General features: G+C 37.9%; 1 long non-coding RNA gene across 1 annotated transcript in view; it reads right to left on the reverse strand.

Moving 5' to 3' along the window:
• LOC139127746 (uncharacterized) overlaps positions 1-6,541 on the reverse strand; it is a 115,011-nt gene extending 108,470 nt beyond the window's left edge. The window contains exon 1 of the long non-coding RNA XR_011551106.1: positions 6,274-6,541. This is a non-coding gene — a long non-coding RNA (uncharacterized lncRNA). The remainder of the gene's footprint in view (positions 1-6,273) is intronic.
• Positions 6,542-8,973: the final 2,432 nt, after the last annotated feature.

Genomic DNA, 8,973 nt, shown 5'->3' on the forward strand with positions numbered 1-8,973 from the left:
CATCTGTGGCCTACATACATTAGCGCATCAAATTAAATTGTAAACGATATTTGTATGTTTCATAACCATGGCAAAAAATAAGACCCTCGACAAAATTAGATACAGCCTTAGACAAATATGAATTTATGTGTACACTCAGTCGTCTGAACTTTGGATAATAAAATACCAGGATCACATTACGATCATGAGAACTGAAAGAAAGGTTGATCTAGCATGACCCTAATGTGAGATGTGTGTACTTGTTTACCGATATCATGTCTGATCTTGAGGACCTAACCATATTGCTGTTTGCAGATTCATGTTTAATAATTTACTCAAATTGATAAAGTTTCAAACTTTCACTGTTTCACATGAACATATTTTCTTGTAGGCTGGTAGTGTACATATACCACTAAGATCACTAAAACATGCCTTTCAATGACCAAGATGTACAATAACTGTCACCGTGTGCATTCGGTCTCGTCCACATCTGTATACCATATGTCACCTTTGATCCATAAGTGAATAAGGAGAAACTGGTAAAATCGTGCCAAGTCTCATGAGTTTTTATCGCTAGTGATATACGATACCTAGGCTCTACTGAAAGTTGACCTCAACTGACCAAAAAACAAACAAACAAACAAAAAAGAGCTGGTTTGTTCCATATAGAATGTATTGAATTCGACAAAAAGGCCAACACTTAAGCACTGAAAATAAAATTGTAACAGCCTTTGAAAATTACAAGACAGCTGTAGCATTTCACTTCTGCACACATTCCCTGCTTTTTGGGGTCACTTCGGTCATTCTTCCCTCGCTTGGGTATTGGATTCCATCCATACCCCGATTCTGCGGGCATTCAGCTATTTACCACATTTTCGGCCTCCCAGGGTGGATCAAAATGCCGGGGGAGTTGCCTGACCTTAGAGCTGTAGGTCATCAAACGCCCCATGTTTTTACTCCTTTGCCTCACCGAAGGGGCCCTCGCCGAATTTGTAGTCTTACTTTATGAACTTTATTTACTCTACTTTAGCTTAGTCTTGAGGGAAAATATATTTTAAGTACGTGCATGTCTTTATGTTTGGTTTCCTTTCACATATAATGAATACTGTTAGTTTACCAAAATGCAGTTTTAGCGTACTTCACAAAGTGGAATCTGTGTTTTTTGACACAGACATGTTTTGTTGACTCTCCACACTACACATTCCGGTCACCACACACTATCTGACGTAGCACGTAATGTCGCTTGAAAAACATTCTGTTCTCTGCCTATCAGCTCCTTCTTTTTCTTTACACACGGCACAAAGCACACACGGCACAAAGCTTCAGCTAGTCTTTGTTCTACCACATTTCATTCGTCCACTTCTCTTCGTCCGCTGTTTTCAGACTGGACGCAATCCCACCACCACCCCTTTCTCCACCCCTTTTCTCTTTTCCTTTTCTCTCAGGCAAGGTTATTTGATTCCATCCTTAACCCCATTCCTCGGGAATTCTGCTATTTCCCATACTGTCGGCCTCGGCGGACCTTAGCTCTGAGTCATCAATTACCTTTTTATAGCTCCGTTGCCTGACCGAGGGGCCCTTTTATTTACTCTTCTATATATTAGTCTTCAGAGAAGTTTTACTTTTATGTACATGCAGTTTTTTTGTTGATTTTCCTTTCATTTGTAATAAATACTTTTATTTATCACGGTGAAGTTGTGGCGTGTTTCACAGAATTGGCAGATGCCATTACAATGTCTAGAATACACTTACTCCCTGCATAGTAGTAGAAATGAGGCTAAACTTGTCGATGGACAAGATTTTGGGCAATTGTCGGGTATATGAAGTAAATCTAATTTTCCTGGACTCCGTCAATTTATGCCAGGCCGCGGCCACTGCGAAGTCCGATGATCATATGCATGTTACAACGCTGATGAAGGTTGTATTGGTATAGTGTATATTTCTTGCAAAGGAATGTTAGCGTTGCACAACAATTTTCGTATTTAATTATTTCCATCAAATGCTATAAATATTGACACATATACCTCGATGGTTCAATTTGATGCCAGGATACAGTACACTTGTTGATGTATTAGTGGCAACATTTAGTGCTAGCTACAATACTGTTGCCAAATGTGAAAAATATTCGAAAACTTGTTTTGTGTATTTAAAGCCCGCAAAGCTACGAATTTTAGGCATTATTTTCATGATTTTATTTTCAAACAAAAGTTGGTTTATGTAAATGCGCTAACTGAAGGACATGGATAGAAGTATCACTGCTCGCTGATTCGGACCATGCCTACTTGTTTTAACAGTTAAATAATAAATGGGTCCGGCACTTATTAAATGACGCCCGCACAGAAAGTAAAAAAAGCAGGATTTACTGCGTATACACATCGTGGTGAATAAAGGAACAGGCACGATGCCAGTTAATTGTATGCACAACACGCGATGACCAACATTGTGTTGTTTAATATGTAATTTGTCTGTCACATAAACTTTTTTTGAAAATGGCGGGAAATCTTAAATGATGTTAAATCGTTCGGATTCACATGCCATTTTCGACACTTATGACAGTGTTATACATATATTCAGTCTTTATTGGGTCTTATTTAAAGAGACCTTTTGGAAAACGGGGATATTTCGAGATCAGTGTAATGCACATTTGCAGCTATTGGGGCTTTAATAGTTACTTTAGTTCACCTCACGCACTATTCAGATCGAGATTGGCTGAGATTCACTCACGCAGGGTTTATCTCTAAGTTTCAGTTCAGGTGGTTGAAAAACAATATAGACGGCGAGGGAGCGGAGCGGCCGAGTCGGGTGGGTTTGGGATGGGGGTGATCCCCCTCCCAACCGCTGGAGATTTTTTGTTTGAGTACTTGTGATTGTGATCATTTGGTGACACTCGAGTACCTGATTTTCCATACAATTTGTTTACTGAGATGTTAACAGATTTTATCAAAATTAAGGTTAGTAGCATATATTTTCTGTTCACCCCCATCAGTAATCATCATCACAAATATCACCATCATCTGCATCTGAAAGATCGTCACATTAGTCTGCTAATTACTTAGAAAGTTTCAGAGTACGAGTTTCTAAATCTTCTTCCTCAGCAACATGTGTGGCTATGCCAACCTGCATCAATGAAGAATTAAAAAATAATATACTAGAAATAAATATGATATTTGGTAATTAAAAAATACTAAAATTGAAATTAAAAAATATTGAGCTGAGCAAACATCACATACTGGAAGTAAAATAAATTATATTGGAAAAAAATACATACTGACAACGAGTTGAAAAAAAAATAGACTCGATGTTTGAAAGCTACACTTTAACTCCTTAAGTGTCGTAATTCTTCCTTGTTAAAATTTTAGTAATTTTTGTAATTATTTCTGTAATTTTAAAATACTTTTTGACCGAATGCACATCAATTTTCATCGGCTTCACCTATTTAATCATTTTTTTACTAAAAACAATGACTTGGTTATATTTTGTAAAAGTGACAAAAATTACTGGCGCTCAACGGGTTAACACTAATCATTTCCCATTTCTCTTCCATGCACAAATGGAGTTTTGCTCTACAAATTTCTCATGTTAGGTGTTCTAAGTACTAATTGCATGATGCTACTTACCGTTAGCTATGCTTTGGCAAAGAAAATAACGCTCATGAGGGAATTGGCCGGCTCAAACCATGTACCTAAGCTAATCTCCTTAAGGCGGATAATTTCCGCGTTACCGAATTAATGGCTTATGACTCCCTAGAGAGTAAATAAACTACAATCAAGTAAAACAAAAGATCACAATGTTTGTGAAATTGACACCACCCATAATATTTGTAGAGCAATCGCCGATTGACAGTCCGTTCACACCACAAGTAAGGTATCTTTTCATATGGAAATGATTTCGAACCTACAGCGTTTGTGCCGGGAATCTTGCCATGCTAATTTTACTGGTGATGAAGCAAATGGGATAAAACAGAATGCCGAACACATAATGAGATTCAGACAATTTGTTTTACGACAATGGGCTTAAACGACCCTGTGGAAGTGATACGCTATACAATTACAGTTAACTTGGCTGATGACCTGCTGTTACACGATGCGATGTTGATTGATTACACATGACCATATCCCCGATCGAGTGCAAGAAAAATACGTTATACGGGTTTTTTTTAGTAAAATAGCGTTAAATATATTTAGATTTCTTTTTCCCAGTCCCGCTCGTTCGAACTCTCGTCCCCATTGCGTGTGCAGTTTGAGAAAATTCAAATATGACCCCTTAGGCATGTTACAGGGCGTGTAAACTCTTCCGGCAATCCCTGCAATTATTGCATCTATTCAAATCTTATCCTATATAATTCCCATGTGTTAGAAAGCCTCCACAAGAACGCTCAATCTGATTGGGCATGATACATACATATGCAAGGTCAAATGTAGGTTGTTTTGTTTTCGGAAGTACGACGTCTAGGTTTTATCGGGACGTGTTTCGGCAAGTTTGAATTCGTTTTATTCCAATACTTCAGACATTTTATGATCCATTATACCAGGCTTCAGTGAAAGTACAGATTTAGTACTTTACATCTGTGAAACCAGCCGGCAGATAACATGTTTTTGAGACTCCCACCCAGGCAGCTATTTTTCGCCGGCTGCTGGCTTTTAGCGAAAACACTGCTCATGTGGTATAAAAGGAACACTCACTGTGCAAAAACATGATTTCGGTGACATATCCCTGTCATAAACGCTGTTATCGCCTTCTGCCGTATTCGCGTACTGTGCATGCACTTAGTTTGCGCAGAGAATTGGCATCCAACAGTTTGTACCGGCGAACAATGCTTCTTTACATTTCATTTTAGTTTAAGGTAGCGGTAAAGGGTGTTTTTGATCCCAAAGGTTCATGTCATTAAACTTTATTTATTCACAGTTTAAATAAAGCTACAGACGTAAAAATTTCAGGTGTTTGTAATCACATATTTAACTTCAAGTGGAAAACAGTGATTGTAAATATAACACAATATTGAGAAATATAACACCATGTAATCAAATATTTAATAACTTATTAATTTCTTAAAATTTTCAAAACCAGAATCTAATAACGCATTTTCCCTCCATTTTTTGTACAAAAATATATTCCAAGGCAATCGATAGCTTAGCTACGGCACAAGTTTTGCCTGGATGCCCCCCTTCTGCTAATAACTTTTGAAAAATACGGATGTCATCAATGTAAACACGGATAAAGTTTGAAGACCGATAGCATGAGAAATAGCCCTCTAAGAGAAAAAAAAAAACATGCCGTAGGTTTGTCCGGTATAATCCCCTAAACACATTAAAAAATCCCGTGTCTACGCTGTTTCTTGTTGACGACATTTCAATTTTTTAAACTGTAGAAACAAGGCCAAATTGGCCATAAATTGCTGTTTACAGGTTGTTCTCGCCCCAGTTTCATCGACAAAACGACCTCGGTTCAGCACACAACTGCTATAACTGGCCTTCCAGACACCTTAGCAAGTGATTTTGGAGTTAAATATGGCAGCCTTAAATCGCTGTCAATGGCTGTGCTTGATATTAAAACGCATACAACTTGCTTGTTCCATCTCTGCATACGGCTAGGGGAACCATTTAATTGTGCATGCGTAGCATTTCACACTGACGCAATAACAAACCTCGAACTAGTGTTGTTCACAGTGTGAGACTTAGTGCGTTAATTTACTTTTATAGGATCACGTCGTTGCGATGTAATACGTAAATACAGCCAAAGGAGGCGGAAAGAGAACGCAAAGATACTTTTAAAGCTTTGTCAAAAACTGGCCACGAAGGAAAATTGCAAACGGAATTCGACCATTGCAAGGAATGCAGACGTACCAAAATAGATACCCATGGACAAGCAGTTTGAACACTGACGGCATCTCCGTCGATACGCTAGAAAATTTGATGTCAGGTAGCTTATCATTACACCTTCGCCGATGCTAACATGTACACTTAGGATCAGTTTCGAAAATCGCCACCTGTATTCAATTCATTGCGATGTGTAAATGAAGTTACTTTACTCTCAGTATTAGGTAATGAGGGGATTACTGACGATGAATTTTCTGGCCATCATTGCGATAATGTGGCCCATGGTATATGCTCACCCTCAAATCCTCAACAGACGGACTATGGCTGACCCTGACCTAAATGAGTTGACCCATGGAGCTAAAAAAGAAACCACGGTCACCTGCATGTAAACTGTGTTGCTATTGAATTTAAGGATAATTAGGAACTATAAGGATAATTGGGAACTATTTGTCAAGAACAAAACAAAAGTACACCCTACCTTATTTCTTCCCGAAATCGGCAAGGGCCCGGAGTATACAACCTTGTTCTGATACAGGGTTGGGCATAGACTTGCTCCAAGTGTGTGGGTGTATAAGAATCAAAGCATGTAATATATTGAAGGACTAAACATAAGCAGACCAACGCGCTAATGATAGGCTGTTGTGCTGTGCGTGGGATGAACGTTTCAGCATACATTGGCCAGCTAGTATGAACTCAACTGCCGATAAAAGCCAGACATCTGGGGGCCAGTCTAGGTTGGGCGATATTAAGACTAAACCAACAGCTTTCAAAAGAAACTAAAGCTGGCTGGCTGACTGCCGTTATGCAAATAACCTGTTGTCTCGACCCTTTGAAATTGGCGCACCACCATGTTCTCCTTCCGAAACAGTATTTCCGTTACATGATTTAACAGTTTTCACCACCGATTAATTGTAACATATCACTTTTCAAGCAGTTATGATCTTTCCTATCGATTTTTTTTTCAAAGTCGAAATGTATGTATGTATGTATGTATGTATGTATGTATGTATGTATGTATGTATGTATGTATATACGTTTGTACGTATGTATGTATGTGTGTATGTATTCTACATGTATAAATGCATGCCCTACATGCGTATATATACATGTATGCATACACGTATATATATACATACATATGTATGACCAATGAATGTATTTGTTTGTATCTCTCTCTCTCTCTCTCTCTCTCTCTCTCTCTCTCTCTCTCTCTCTCTCTCTCTCTCTCTCTCTCTCTCTCTCTCTCTCTCTCACTCACACACACACACACACACACACACACACACACACACACACACATATATATATATATATATATATATATATATATATATATATATATATATATATATATATATAATATTTCAAATTCCTCTCTATATACATATCCTCAGTAGCTGTTCTATCTCTAAAATAAGGCTGATTGTGTAAATTATTTTTTTTTTACATTTGGCTCCTCGTATGTAGATTCATAAACGGTTTCACGAGTCGCCGTTCGCTGAAGATGGGTATGGTTTGCGTAACCTTGACGCTGATGGCGCCCGTCAAACATATGCGATTGTTTGAAACCTTGGCTAAACTAACATCTGTAGTGTTTTCAGTAACCATTACTTGGAGGGTAAAATTAATTTTCGTTTCATCGAAATACAAATCTGCATTTGTTAAAATATAAATCGTACATGTCATATTGAATGTTCGTGACCTACTAACCCTAACCATAATTCTGTTAACGTCTTTTTCATTTCCGCCTCCCCTCCAATTGATTGTAACTTGAAGCTTTACTCCAGTCAGTACCTAAAATTTAGCCCTGTTATAGCTGATGATGATCTTACTGAACCAATGTTGAACGGCAGTGAAGATACACGTGCCATGAACATTATAAGTCTCTGCAACGTCGCTGGATAATTTAAACGTTAATCTCCCTAATTGTAATTTAATTATTGAAACATTCCAGAATCAAGAGTTCTGACTAATATGTCAGGCCAAAACTGAAAACTGTTGGAAATATCATCACTTGTCAACCTTGCAATGACAATTCATCATATATCTGATATGTGACTGCCCTAAAATCGGTGGACAAGGTTTCTGAACGTTTCGAAACTGTGCGGCCATTGCGGCTAAAGTTGTTTCAGGTCAATACTTTCTGGCCTCAGGTCGTTTCGGCAGCTTTCCATTTCACGATAATTATACAAACTAGGCGATCAAGCTTCGACTTTAACCAAGATCGCCCCAAACCGAAACACATATGCATCGCCACGACAGTCGACATCTTTTTATCATAGACTAGATGGACAATCAATGTGTGTCAAGTGATTTTTTTTTAATAAATACGTATAGATATTAATGTTCAGCACACTCAGTTATCACTGTACCAGGTGTTGCAGCATGACATATTTTCTTCGACGATGTCGGAATTTGTTTTGCTTGAGTTCACTAACTGTGCCTGTTGTACCGGTCATGTCCTCTATCGCAGTCGTTGTTCATCAGGTTGATATTACCTGTGCAGAGTTCAAAGGTTACGATGCCCATGATGACCATGATGCTTGCAATTCTGCATAGCACAATCATGTCACTTTTAGTCATAACACGATTGGAACTAATTTTGGATAATTTGATTTTCATATTTTTCAAATTTCTCAAAAGTGTTATGTGCCCTATAGCTGAATTTTGCAATATGACAAATTACTCATAAAAAAGTGTGTAACTTAAAAAGAAAAGCAGATGAGTTTACATTTGCAGCTGAAACAGACATTACTTCACTATCAAATAATCCCAAATTAGTTTCAATCGTGTTTCATACAAAGAAAACATACAGTGGCCATTTCGATGGCACAGTGAAAGACGGCATAACTCATGTTTTATTAAAAAATAGTTTTGATATATTTTTGTTTAGGAATGTGAAATGCATCTTTTGTGAAAATTTGGAGTAAAAATGTCAATATGGCTCATATTGCCATCGGGACGTAACTTGAGTTACGCCCCTATTGCAAGAGAAAGTCAGTACACCAAGGGCGGAACTCCGTACTTACGCCTGTTTTGGACAGGAAATATTTAAAAACATCTTATAATGAGGATGCAATTGATGAATATTTTATCCAAAAGAGAAAATCAACCTGTGCATAAAGGAAGTTACATATGATGAGTTACGTCCTATAGAGGGAGGAACTCATGATGAGTT

The sequence above is a fragment of the Ptychodera flava genome, unplaced genomic scaffold, assembly GCF_041260155.1.
Source record: "Ptychodera flava strain L36383 unplaced genomic scaffold, AS_Pfla_20210202 Scaffold_36__1_contigs__length_1797346_pilon, whole genome shotgun sequence".
In the NCBI taxonomy this organism is placed as follows: domain Eukaryota; kingdom Metazoa; phylum Hemichordata; class Enteropneusta; family Ptychoderidae; genus Ptychodera; species Ptychodera flava.